The sequence below is a fragment of the Cibotium barometz genome, chromosome 39 (genome assembly GCF_041138505.1).
Source record: "Cibotium barometz isolate CiBa-2024 chromosome 39, ASM4113850v1, whole genome shotgun sequence".
NCBI lineage: Eukaryota > Viridiplantae > Streptophyta > Polypodiopsida > Cyatheales > Cibotiaceae > Cibotium > Cibotium barometz.
In genome coordinates, this window is record NC_141084.1 from 22,494,322 (window position 1) to 22,508,960 (window position 14,639).

Here is a 14,639-nt window from a genome sequence, read left to right on the forward strand (position 1 = left end):
AAGTGAAAACCGATGTTTTGGATGCCAAGGTTTTGGTCACCAGTTGAAAGACTGCGTGACTCCTGCCATGTCAAGGGGACATGGAAGTCAAGGACCCCGAGTTCAGAGACCAACCCCTTCATACCAGTCTAATCAGGGTCCATCTCGCCCAAGTCAGGGAAACCCCAGAAGAACTCCAGTTCAGCCATCTGCCTTTATCCAGAGTAACCTCAAAACTCCTTCCTAGAATTGGGGCAACCAAAGAGAAAGAGTTCCACCTCAGACTACAGCAGCCAGAGCAGTCACAATTTCACATGTAGTAGAAGAGGAAAGAGGGCATATCTTTGTTGCATTTGAAAACCAAGGACCTAACCGTTAGTTCTCAGTCATCCATACTCCAACAAAATATCAGGGTAAGCCTTTTAAGCTTTTGATTGATTCAAGCAGTTCTCATTCATTTATTTCCCCTGGTGGATGCTTGCGTAAGCTAGTCTTAGAACAGAAATCAGGGAAACCTATGCAAGTTGAATTGGCCAGTGGAAAGACTCTTTTCACTCACCCCATGAGACAGATCTTATCCAGTTCAATCTAGATGGTAATGTAACCGACTGTCAGTTCAAAGTCATACCTTTGGGAGTTTTTGACGGGATCCTTGGAATGGATTGGCTCCACAAAAATCAAGCTGACATACACTGTCACAATGGAACCATTTCCTTCCATGACCTTCACGGGAATAAAGTTCAAGGAACTGGAATTTTTGGATCCCCAAACCTTCAGTTAGTAAAAGCTTCTAGGTTGCTGAAAGGACTTAGAAAGAAGCAGCAAATTTATGTTGTCAAAATGAACCCAGTAGACTCAAAGCTTAAGGCTAAAGAACTAGAATGGTTAAATGAATTTGATGATCTATTCCCAGCAGAGCTAACTGAAATGCCTCCAATCCGAGAAGTAGATCATGTGATTGAATTGACCCCCAGAGCTCAGCCAGTAGCCCTATGCATGTATAAAATGCCGGTTCCTAAAGCCATCGAACTCAAGGAACAGCTTAGACATCTATTAGAACAAGGGTTTGTAAGACCTAGTGTTTCACCTTGGGGTGCGCCAATTCTCTTTCAGAAAAAGAAAGATGGAAGGCTTAGACTCTGTGTGGACTACAGAGGTCTAAATCAGCGGACAGTTGAGAATAAGTATCCTATCCCAAGAATTGATGAGCTTCTGGACAGGCTAAATGGAGCCCAGATCTTCACAATCTGGGTATTACCAGATCAGGATCAATGATCAAGATATACCAAAAATAGCCATCAATACTCGCTATAGGCATTATGAATTTATTGTCATGCCGTTCGGATTAACTAATGCCCTAGCTACATTCAATCGCCTAATGCAGGACATCCTCAGAGAATACTTGGATGATTTTGTTCTAGTTTTCTTTGATGACATTCTGATTTACTCAAAGAATGCAGTTGACCATGAGACTCATGTCCAAAAAGTTCTTGAGATTCTAAGGAAGCACCAACTCTTTGCCAAAAAGAGCAAATGCACTTTCTCTGCCGACCACGTTGAATACTTGGGCTTTGGAATTTCTCCAGATTCCACAAAAGTCCAAGTAGTCATAGATTGGCCGGAACCAAAGACAGTGAAAGAAGTCAGAGGATTCTTGGGATTAACTATTTGGTATAGAATTTTTATACCAAAGTATGCTCTCATAGCTTCCCCCTAACTAACCTTCTAAAAAAGAATACCCCATTTTAGTGGTCTGCCAGGTGTGCCAGAGTGCTTTTGATAAGCTGAAGACCGCCTTGGTAACCAATCCCATTTTGAACCTGCCAGATTTCTCTCTACCCTTTGAGGTATGCAAGTGGTTTTTGCCGTGGGAGGTGCACTCATGCAAGAAGGTCATGCAGTGGCCTATGAATCCCGAGCTCAGAACGCATGAGAGGAATTATGCTGTTCACGACCTGGAATTACTTTCAGTAGTCTATGCCTTAAAGTTGTGGAGACATTACCTCTGGAAAAAAGATTCACTTTGATGACAGACCATCAGAGTTTAAAGTGGATCTTCACTCAGAAGGACCTCAACATGCGCCAAAGAAGGTGGATGCAGACCCTACAAGAATTTGATTTTGAAATCAAGTACCGCCCAGGCAAAGAAAATGTGGTAGCAGATGCCCTCAGTAGAAAAGCCTCCTTGCTTGCAATTACTGTAGTATCAAATCCTTTGATTATTGAAGCAAGAGAGAAGATCATGCAGGATAGATTCTTTGGCCCTATTGCTACCGTACTTATGCAGGAAAGCAAAACTCCTCAGGAGTTGAACAGAGTTCAAGGGTACAGATGCCCTCAGTAGAAAAGCCTCCTTGCTTGCAATTACTGTAGTATCAAATCCTTTGATTATTGAAGCAAGAGAAGATCATGCAGGATAGATTCTTTGGCCCTATTGCTACCGTACTTATGCAGGAAAGCAAAACTCCTCAGGAGTTGAACAGAGTTCAAGGGTACAGCTTGGATGATGGCATTATGTATTATAATCACAGGCTATGTATTCCCAATGATGAGGGAACCAAGGATCAAATTCTGAAGGAAGCCCATGAAGACAGCCTTATAGCAGGACATCCAAGTTTCATCAAAACTTGCATGTCTGTAAAGAAAAGCTTCTTTTGGCCTGGTCTCAAAAAGGAGTTACATCCATTGGACATCCCCTAGGATGAAGTGGGAATGTATCAGTATAGACTTTATTACTAGATTACCTTCAGTGCAATCAGGTTACAACTCCATTTTCGTGGTAGTTGACAGGCTAACCAAAGTTACCCATCTGATCCTAGTAAAAGAAACCTACACTGCAGTGGATGTGGCTAGTAAAAGAAACCTACACTGCAGTGGATGTGACAGGCTAACCAAAGTTACCCATCTGATCCTAGTAAAAGAAACCTACACTGCAGTGGATGTGGCTAGAGTGTTCCTCAAAGAAATCTTCAGATTGCATGGCCTACCCAGGAGAATAGTAAGTGATCGAGATCCCAAGTTTACTTCAAGGTTCTGGACTGCATTTTTCGAAGCAGTGGAAACTTTCTTGGATCTCAGCACAGCTTATCACCCTGAGACCGATGGCCAAACTGAAAGGGTAAACCAAGTAATCGAAGATATACTTCGGTCATGCTGTGGTGGCAGGGAACCCAAGAAGTGGCTAAGCTATCTGCACCTAGTCAAGTTTGCCTACAATGCTTCTTATCACCGAAGTATTGGGATGAGCCCTTTTAAAGCTCTGTATGGACAAGATTGCTTAACTCCATTAACTTGGTCCGATCCATTGATTAGGGTTGAGATGTCCAGACAGATGCTTGACGACATCGAGCAGCAGATGCAGTCAATTCGTAAAGATATTAAAGTTGCCCAGGATCGACAAAAGCAGTATGCAAATAAGAAAAGGACAGATAGAAAGTTTGAAGAAGCGGATATGGTCTTCATTCGAGTACAGCCCAAAAGAAGTTCTCTATCTCTCTTGGGAAGTACAAGAAGTTATCCCCCAGATATTATGGGCCATATCTGATTACAAAGAAGGTAGGTGACAGCCTACAGGCTTCTTCTGCCTCCTCATCTCAAAGTTCATAATGTATTTCATGTAAGCCTTCTAAAGAAATATGTGCCAAGCCCAAATCATGTACTTGATGATGATGAAATCCTAACCTCTTCAACCCAAGGGCAGATGGAACACCAACTTGAAGAAGTTCTTGATGTTTGAGAAAAGATTCTCAGGAACAGAATTCTCAGAGAATTATTGGTAAAATGGAAGTTCTATCCTTTTGAAGATGCCACCTGGGAGAATGAAGCCGATCTATTGCGGGATTACCCCTAGTTTATGAGATGAGGGCAACTCGCATTTTTCAAGTGGGAGAGAATGTAAGATTTTTCCCTAGCCTCTCAAGATGTCCAACATCTTCTCCTGTGATCAAATCCCTCTTCAGAAATATAAAAGATCTATTTCTACCAGTTTTGGCCTAGAGAGAGAAAATCTTCTATAGAGTGGTAATTCAGTTTTTAAATATTTTTGGATAGAAAAATACCTCATCTTATTAAAATAAGTTCCCCTAAAACAGAAGTTCAAAAAGATTTTCAGAAGGTGCATTAGAAATTAAGTATAATTTGTTCAAGAGGCATTATCCTGGGGGTCAAGATTTTTTCTTCAAAATTTTAAATTAAGGTTCCTATAGACCAATAAGATTCATCCAAATGTAGGGAGGAGATAAATAGAAGAATAAAAGGAAAATCCCCCAAAAATGAGTAAATACTCATATAAGATGAAGAGTTGACTAAGGACAAGGTTAATAGTTGAAAAAGATATTTAGATGAAATGATGCATTCTTGACACCTCAGTATGGGGGAATTTTCCTCATGAAGGAGGCGCCTATTTTGATAAAAAACAGAAGCAGGATGTAACACACACAAGAGAAGCAAACCCTAATCCATAATCATCAACCATAAAGAAGGAGAGAAGCCATAGTCACCATCTCTCTTACACACACAAAGGAGAACACAACATAGTGTTATGTCCACACTACAAAGTAAACCTAATGTAATGTCCACACACACTATGACCAGCTGGACACGCGGTCATTTATGTCTCACACATGTTCCTACCTAATCTGCCAGCACATAGCATAGCTGGCTCACACTGACATCGAGCTTGAATCTCAACAGCCCCTCTCAAGCTCATGATGTACTGCCGATGAAGATGTAGATGAGCTTGGAATATCAACACTCTCAACACTCCCCCTCAAGCTCATCCCATGTACTCCCAACATAGTCCGGAAGTACTCAAACTTCTCCCTGCTAAGTGGCTTCGTGAAGATATCAGCCACCTGCTCATCAGTCTTCACATAGTGAAGATCAACTGTACCATCCAGCACCTTTTCTCTGACAAAGTGATAATGGACCTCTATGTGTTTGGTCCTCGCATGAAATACTGGATTCTTTGCCAACTGCATACTGCTCATGTTGTCACAATGTATGACAACTTTGCCATCAAGAGGCTCACATAAATCTGCCAAGAGACTCTTTAACCATATAGCCTCACAAGTAGCAATGGCTGCACCTCTGTACTCAGCCTCTGTACTGGATAAAGCAACTGTAGGTTGCTTTTTGCTACTCCAACTCACCACAGCACTGCCAAGTGTAAAAGCATATCCACTAGTAGACCTCCTGTCATATGCGCTACCTGCCCAATCAGCATCTATGTAGCCATGTATGTCCAAGCTTTTACCACTCTCATAGAATAAACCATAATGTGCTGTGGTTTTCACATATCTCATGATGCGTCTCACTGCATCTAAATGTGGTTTCCTGGGGCTCTGCATAAACTGACTCACTAGCCCCACTGCATAACTCAAATCTGGGCGTGTGATAGTCATGTATATGAGACTACCAACCATCTTCCTGTACATAGAAGGATCATCCAATTCCTCGCCATAATCAGCCCGCAATTTCACATTTTGCTCCAATGGTGTACTCATAGGCTTACACCCTGTCATGCCATACTTTGCCAACATATCCAAGGCATATTGGCGCTGTACTAACCAAGTACCTCCATGATCTTTCACCACTTCAATGCCAAGGAAGTATCTCAACTCACCAAGATCTTTCATGTCAAATTGCCCACTCAAGGCTTTCTTGACATGCATCACATCTACACCATGATCACCTGTAATAATCAAGTCATCCACATAGATGACTAGTAACACAATCCCATGCTGTGTCTTCTTCACATACAGTGAAGAATCTGCTGTAGAAGTCTGAAAACCAAGTGAGATAAGATATCTGCTCATCTTATCACTCCAAGCACGAGGTGCTTGCTTTAGACCATACAATGCCTTTTTCAACCTGCATACGTGAGTGGGATATCTAGGGTGTACATACCCTTCTGGCTGTGCCATGTATACTTCCTCTTGTAGAGCTCCATTCAGAAATGCATTCTTGACATCCATCTGATGCATTTCCCAGCCATTAGCTGCAGCCATAGCAATGACTGCTCTCACTGTGCCCATCTTAGCCACTGGGCTAAACGTCTCATCATAATCCAATCCATGGGTCTGTGCATATCCCTTTGCTACCAATCTTGCTTTATGTCTTTCAATAGAACCATCAGATTTGCACTTCACTTTGTAGACCCATTTACATCCAATAACATTCTTGTCCTTTGGTAGGGCAACCAAATCCCATGTATCATTATGGACCAATGCGTCCATCTCCACATCCATTGCTTTTTCCCATACATGCTCTCCAACAGCCTCTGTATAGCATGTAGGTTCCACATGCTTCACCATAGATGTCATGTATGCATAGTGCATAGCAAAATCTCTGTATGTCAACCTGTCACAGGATATCTGACCCTCTGGGATCTCCGCAATGCATGCGGGTCACTCTGTACACCTGTGACTCTAGCATGTGGTGGCACATATCTGTCCTGTCTAGCACCAGGTGTGCGTAATACAGGTATGCCAAGCTCCTCATCCAAACTTTCAGAACTGGATGACTCATATCCTGTGATTCCAATTCCTTCGACTTTCTTTTTGCCTTTATCCATAGCACTACTGCCAGTGCTTACACTCTCATGCCTCAAACGTCCTGACCATGGACGTACACTGCTACTACTCTCAGCTTCTGCTGCTGGCCCAGACATAGTAGTAGAACTAGAACTTGCTTGTGATGGTAAGTTCACAGGCACATTCGCCTCAAGTGTGTCAATGACTCCCTCATCTTTGGCTTTATACCAACTAGCAAGCTCATCGAATACAACATCTCGTGAGATGACTACTTGTCTAGTTTGAGGGTTATAGCATTTGTAAGCTTTGCGATCCTGTGCATATCCAACAAATACACATTTCTCTGCCTTAGGATCCAATTTCCGTCTTCTTTCATCAGGCACATGAACATAAGCTACACATCCAAAGACTTTAAGATGTCCAATGTCTGGCCTATAACCTGTGAGCCGCATCTCTGGCGTGCTTCCATGAATGGCTGCTGTAGGTGTTTTGTTCAATATATAAACTGCAGTAGCACATGCTTCTGCCCAATAGTAATCTGGCATGCTCTTTTCATTAAGCATCGCCCTTGCCACTTCACATATAACTCTTTTCTTCCTCTCAGCCACACCATTCTGCTGAGGTGTATACCTGCATGTCAATTGTCTCCTTATTCCATGCTTCCTCAAGAAATGCTCAAAGGCCTTTGAGGTGTATTCACCACCTCCATCTGTCCTCAGACATTTAATCCAACAGCCATACTGCTTTTCTGCAAAGGCTTTGAAATCCATGAATTTTTCCAATACTTCACTCTTCTCTTTGAGAAAATATATCCATGTCATCCTGCTAAAGTCATCAATGAATGTAACATAGTATAGACTGCCTTTGATAGATGGGTTTTGTGCAGGACCCCATACATCACTATGTACGATCTCAAGTGGCCTGTTACTCATATTTCCTTCTCTAGGAAATCTCAATCTTGCCTGCTTCCCAAACTGACAGGCTTCACAAACATGCATATGTCCATCATATTTGAACCTAGGCAATCCATTGACTATGCCTCTTGTTTGCATGTTCTTTAATCTCTGTATATTTACATGGCCAATCCTCTTGTGCCACATATCAATATCCTGTACCACATTCCTGCTCTTTGAGAACATGGCTGATTTTAGCTCAGGAATTCCAGCATCCAGCTTAAACAGTCTTCCTTCTTTCTTGCCTTTAGCAATCACTCTACATCCATGTTTAAAGTCTTCAACGAAGCATCCATGCTCATTGAATCTAACCTGTAATCCCTGTTCTACCATTTGACCAACTGAGGCCAAGCTTTTAGTGATCGAAGGCACATACAGCACATCTGACATAGACTTTGTCTGACCATTATGCATGACCAATGGTACACTTCCAACATGTGTAATGACATGCTGGGTATCATCACCTGTTTCCACATAGCCTTTGACATCCATCGGCTTCATGTGCTCAAACCATTCTCCATGACATGTCATATGGTTTGATGCTCCTGAGTCCATGTACCATGTATCATCATTCTCAGCATTTGTTGTCATAGAACCCACAACATGCTTCATGGCAAACAAATGATTTGCAGTTCCATCATTGCTACTTGATGCATAGTTGCCACCATGTTGTGCATAGTTTCCACCATAATGACCACCACGTTGTGCTCTTCCCCCTCTCAAATCATTCTGTTTGCGAAAGCAATCTCTCGCCATATGACCATATTTGCCACAATAATGGCATTCCACATCTTGCATAGAATTTTGTTGGCCTTGCCAACGTCCTCGTCCACGGGGGTTACCTCTGCCTTGCTGAGGTGCATAACCACGACCACCTCGAGCACCATATGAAGGCTGAAAATTCTGCTGTGGAGGCCTATCCTACCATCCACGACCATTACCACCACGTCCACGTGATGCGAATCTCCCCCTGCCTCGAAAGCCTCTAGATGAGTAAAAAGCTTGATTTCTTGCATGTTCATCATTGCTTGACGAGGATGCACCACCTGTAACACTCATACCACCAAGGCCAAGCTTCAATTCTTCCACAATGAGCAATGACACAAGCTCATTAAAGTCTGGCATTCCTCCCAACCTTCCTGAGATGGAAGTGTCAAAAGATTTGTATTCTTTGCCTAAACCACGCAACGTGAGTGCAACCAAATCATCATCATCCATTGGGGCATGGATCGATGACAAGGAATCAGCATAACCCTTGATTTCCTGAACATACTCATGTATGCTCCTATTCCTTCGTGTTACACTGTGAATCTGTTGCTTTAGTTGTATCTTCCTGGCACCAGTGTCTGTCTCATACATTCTGCACAAGATACCCCATGCTTCTTTCGGTGTATCTGCATCTTGGATGTGAATAAGCAAGGCATCTGTTACACATATTGAAAAATAATGCAACACCTTCGAGGACCGCTCTACCCATTGCTTGTGAGCCAGTAACTGAGCATTATTTGGTTGAGGAGGTAGGTATGGCTCCGGGTCTTCCTCCGAGACAAGACTCCACAACCCTTTTCCTTTCAAAAAACTCTTCATTCGAAACTTCCATACTTGAAAGTTAGTGCGATCAAGCTTCTCTCCAACAATCTGTATCGGACCATCTCCCATTGTTGCAAAAAAATAGAGTAGATGTACCCTTTCGATCACAATGTACGAAGTACCTGTAATGCTCCAAATCTCTTCAAATCACATCAAATGCTTGCAAATTGTGTGCATTAACATCCCACAATGGTTCACCAACAATGTACACTCGATTAAAGTTGAAATCAAATGAAACTCCTTCACAAAAAATTTTCTGGTTTTTTCTCGCCAGTAAATTCTCGCCAGTAACCAGTCAAGATTATGCTCTAAATCCTTCAAATCTTGTCCAAATGCAATGATTCAACTTGCATTAGCTTCCCAACACATTTCTCCAACATATCCTAGAAGGGTTTGATCCAATTCTTCAAGGGGAATGAGAACCACCAAGTTTTGTAACCTCTGGTTTGAATTTTTCTGCACCTGTCAGGTACCACCTCTCACTAAAATTGCTCTATCTCCTTCAAATCTTCTCCAAATCCAAAACTTTTTGATTCAAAAGTTTAGCAACTCATAGGACTCTACTTGTACCAGAGGAATTTGGCCAATTTGATATAGACAAAGATTAATGCCTTGATTAAAACTACTCTGTTTCTGGACAGACTTTCTGTAAACCTGCACACCTCTGATAAATCACTTCAATGAGCTCCAAATCCATGAAATGAGCTGCAACCAAGCATCACAAGTCCTTATCAATGTCTTTGCTAAACTCCCCAAGCTTTAAAGCATTCACTTTGGTGACCAAATGAGTGAATTAGATGAAATCTAATCAAATTCTTCAAAAATCTGCACAGAAAAACGCCGCCTGCTGTTGTGGGCTGTAGAGAGAGGGGAAATCTCAATTGACTTGATAGGCTTGTTAGAAATGACCTAATCTACCTTGGGTATGAAGGGTTTAGCTCAATTTTGCCTCTAGCTCTTGCAATTGATCCTCCACGGGGGGTATGTCCACTGGTTTTGTGAAAAACCAGAAACTTTTACATAAATTCACTTTCTCTTGATTTTAATCAAATCTGTATGCATCAATCTGCTTCAAGATTCTGTATGTTGCTTGTGCCTCACTTTGTTAATGCATTTCCAAGCCAAAATACATGTGCCTTTGTGTATACATTTGCCAAGAGTATACATTCACTTCAAGCTTTCCATGAAAGCTTAGAGAAAAAAACAGAAAATTTTTTGTGAAGGAGTTTCATTTGATTTCAACTTTAATCGAGTGTACATTGTTGGTGAACCATTGTGGGATGTTAATGCACACAATTTGCAAGCATTTGATGTGATTTGAAGAGATTTGGAGCATTACAGGTACTTCGTACAAAACAGAATTTTTCCTTTGCTTTATGCCCTTCAATCTTCACTTAACTTGCTCTTTGGTACCTGCAATCCGTAGAGGGGGTCTTGCTACACTCACCAATGGTCCTTAGCTCTCAGATCTGATGCCGGTGTATGCTCCACAGCTTTTCCTTTGCTCCAAGCTCCAATGGCTTCCTTCACAGCTTTTTCTTCTTCTTCTCTCTTCTCTCACTCACTCTCACAACTCAGCTAATGAGCTCTTGGCTCTGATACCATGATAAAAAACAGAAGCAGGATGTAACACACACAAGAGAAGCAAACCCTAATCCATAATCATCAACCATAAAGAAGGAGAGAAGCCATAGTCACCATCTCTCTCACACACACAAAGGAGAACACAACATAGTGTTATGTCCACACTACAAAGTAAACCTAATGTAATGTCCACACACACTATGACCAGCTGGACACGCGGTCATTTATGTCTCACACATGTTCCTACCTAATCTGCCACCAGCACATAGCATAGCTGGCTCACACTGACATCGAGCTTGAATCTCAACATATTTCACATGTGTGGAAGAGTCTTAAACTCCCAAATAATGAGATATTTTTATCTCTCCTCTCTCCTGTTTCAACTAGATCCAAACAGTGGACTAAACTGACCCAAAAATGGTCAAAAATTGACCAAACTGATCTGGAAAATTCTAGAATCAGTTGGCTTGGTTAGAAGCTCACTTTTTCACTCTTCGCTCAGTGCATCACATAGACTAATCAAGAAACTAGAACCCACTCAACCACCCCAAATGGATAATAATGATCATATGACGTATGCAAAACGCAAAAAGCAAGCTCAGGAGAGCATGCTTAGCTTGGTTGAATGTCTTACAGGGTCACCAGTTGTGATTGAGCCTCATAATGCCAATCCTAAAAGAGCAACCAAGATTCAAAGCCTAGAAGAGTACCTCTTTCTCTTTCAAGAGGAAGACATACTCTGTACAGAAGAGTCATTTGAGACAGATTGTACGAACTATAGGCTTGAGAAAACACGTGAGGAATTCAATAATTCCTTTACAAGATTAAAACAATCTCTCAAAACCTCATTCGAAGAAATGCTCTTCTCTCATGAGGTGATAAAGACAGCATCACATCAACACTTACACCTTTAATGGCTCAACTTGAGTTATACAAGGACATAAACGAACTACATAAAATAGGACTGTAAGGATTCGCAAGTTTCCAAACAGCCCTCATTAAGATTTGTCAGAGGGCCAAGTGTGCCAATGTACGCATTGAAGAATTGTCAGAGGCCCAAGTGTGCCAGTGTACGCATTGGGTACTCTTGAAAAAGTTGAGATCCAAACAGAGGATGAAAGTGAATGGGGATATGAAACAGACACAAGATCTGAAGCTGAAACAATAACCAAAACACCCATGGTTCCTTTGGAAGATTCTATCATGGTGTGGTTGGATTTCCCTATAGGAAATGATGTTAAGGCAAATGCGCATTGATTAGCCCTCGAGATAGTCATAACATCGTGACAATAGACACTTGGGTGTCATTGGGACAACCTAAACTCATCCCTACAAGAAATAGTCTTGCAAAAGGAGCCAATGAACAAAACATTGAAGTTCCAGGTTACTTCAGATACACTAATCAAGATATGGAATTTACATTCCATGTTACCCTAGATTCCCTTGAGTATGATGTCATCTTTGGTGGACCTTGGATAAGTGAATCATTGTATTCAATAGATAAATCCATGCAAACAGTCACCTTGAACACTCCTGCATGCAACATGTACAATTACTATTATGGGAGGAAGAAACCTTACAGGAGCTAAAACTTCTAACAGATCTTACTGAAAAGATCCCTAGGATTTTGGTTGGATTGGAAACTGTAAATAAATCACCACAACTCAAGCATGGCTTTATCCAACATGAGAACACAATCTCATGAACCTCGAGCTATGGGATTTGTAAGGTCAACCAACACTCACGGCATCCTAAAAGGATTACCTTTACACAAGACTTGAACATGCCATATCTAGGGTACTTTGAACATACAATGTATATTGAAACTAACTCCCTCACGTGCAAGTTTTTTGTGGTTGAGTATGTGTTGGAAGTAGATTTAATCTTGGGGCATAAATGGATTGTTGCTGCCAAGCACCACTATGCTTTACTAGCGATAGAGTCATCATGATGTTCAACGACAAAAAGTTGACAATACCATACTGCGAGGAAGAGGATCCAACTTTAAGTCGGTAAGCCTCTTTCACAAAAGCCCCTCTACACAAGGAACTACCATCTACATCAACAACTGACTTCGATTATAAAGCATCAACTCCTTTAACCCCATTCTCACCTAACGAGAGTTCGATGCCAAAACCTCGCAATCAGCAGTTATTCTTGAAGAAGTTCCTAGAGCCCAACCATCTATCTCTAACAAGGAACTCAAAGGAAAGACCCTCGAGCCTATGCATTTTCATTGACAAACCTCAACAAAGGAGACAACCACATGCTCAAAGGCCCCGTCACATCGACAGCCACTCCACAAGAGATTCTAACCTCCTCATCATCAACAATTCCCATGAGTCTCAAACCCACAGCCTCAGCACAGCCAAAGTCAAGGCCCCAAACCTTTCACATCAGCCCTAAAGAAAACTCCACCAAGACTTCCACAATCACGATTTCTTTAATAGTATCAAAATGTGGGTGGAGAAGCAGCTACTTGTAGCTCAAGGCTACTATGAAGGTGCCAATAAAATTTGGGTGCCTCAACAGTCAAAACCTCTTCCTCAACATAGAACTACGAGGACAAGGAAGAAGAAGAGTACTCAACAACACCATCCACAAAAGCCTATGCGAGTTCATCAAAGAACTCCACCAATGCAACAAGTGTGGGTACCAAAAACACTACTGCAGGCACAAGGGTACTACCAAAGAAATACCAAAGCTTGGTTCCCTAAGCGCATCACAAAGTCCCCTAAGCCTGCACAAAGAAGAAATCCTCAACACCCAAGAACATCGGCCACCAAATTATAATGTTCATCAAAGATGGGTGCCTGTGCATGTACTTCAACAACAAGGATACTATGATGGTAATTCCATCATATGGTTGCCAAAATCGAACAATGTGAAGAAAACGTCACCACCGACTTCAACTCCAACAACTTCACCTATAGTTTGACAAGAATGGAGGCCCAAGAATTAGCAAGCAAATCACTCAACCACCCTTGTTCAGCACCAACACAAGAGCTTGTCTGTTTAAGTAAACAATCAGTAGTCTTCCCTACTGCCTCGATATCATTTCAGCCAACAAATTCAAGAAGCAATACGAAGATTTAAGAGCACATCAATAACATAATAACAATGCTCTTGTCACCCCTCTGGAAGTAAGAAATGAGAGCATAAGAAGCTATTGCTTGCAAATCATGACATAGATGACCCATAAAATATATATAAAGGGGTTGAAATCTACAAATACATGGAATTCCATCTCACAAAAGTACAATTCAAGGAGTTCCATCTCACGGCTTAAGAACCTACACTTTCACAATTTAAGCCTCATCACAGATTAAGCCATATCACGTAATAGCCACTATATAATTGTTAAGCTTATTGCTTACTATTCTTTTTGCTCACTTAATGTAGCAGGTGCTCCATGAGTACATATCCATACTCATGCACTAGATAACATTTGCACCAAAGCCTCACCATCAACAACTTCCAGGTACATCTCTAGATGGGGGGGCCATGGTGATAGCCTAGTCAATGGTACAACCCATCACCTGAAATTGTCCTTCAAATTACAAACCTCTCCAAACGACACCACCAACTTCACAAATTAATAATCTTCAATCCTTAGTGAAGATATCTCTATTAGCCTCACAAGTCGGCGTAATTCTTTCAATCCAACAAGTGGCTACTTCAACACATAATAGTTTAATAAGAGTCTATATGACTCAATTCTTGTACTTCATGTAAATCTGCTTCATACGAGCGCTTAAATATGCATAAAAACATAAAAAGCACATGGACAGAAGAAGACAAGATCAGGTCCTACTCAACAACATTTGACAAGAATTGTGCCACACAAAGGGACATCATCACAAGCCAATTACTTCAAATGATGAATGTCCCTTCAATGAATCAAATGAAAAATTGAGAATCATCATCTCATTCTCATGATTAAGTCCACTCATCCGGATCCTTCTCTCTCTTCTCTCCCATTATAACCATCTCTTAGTGT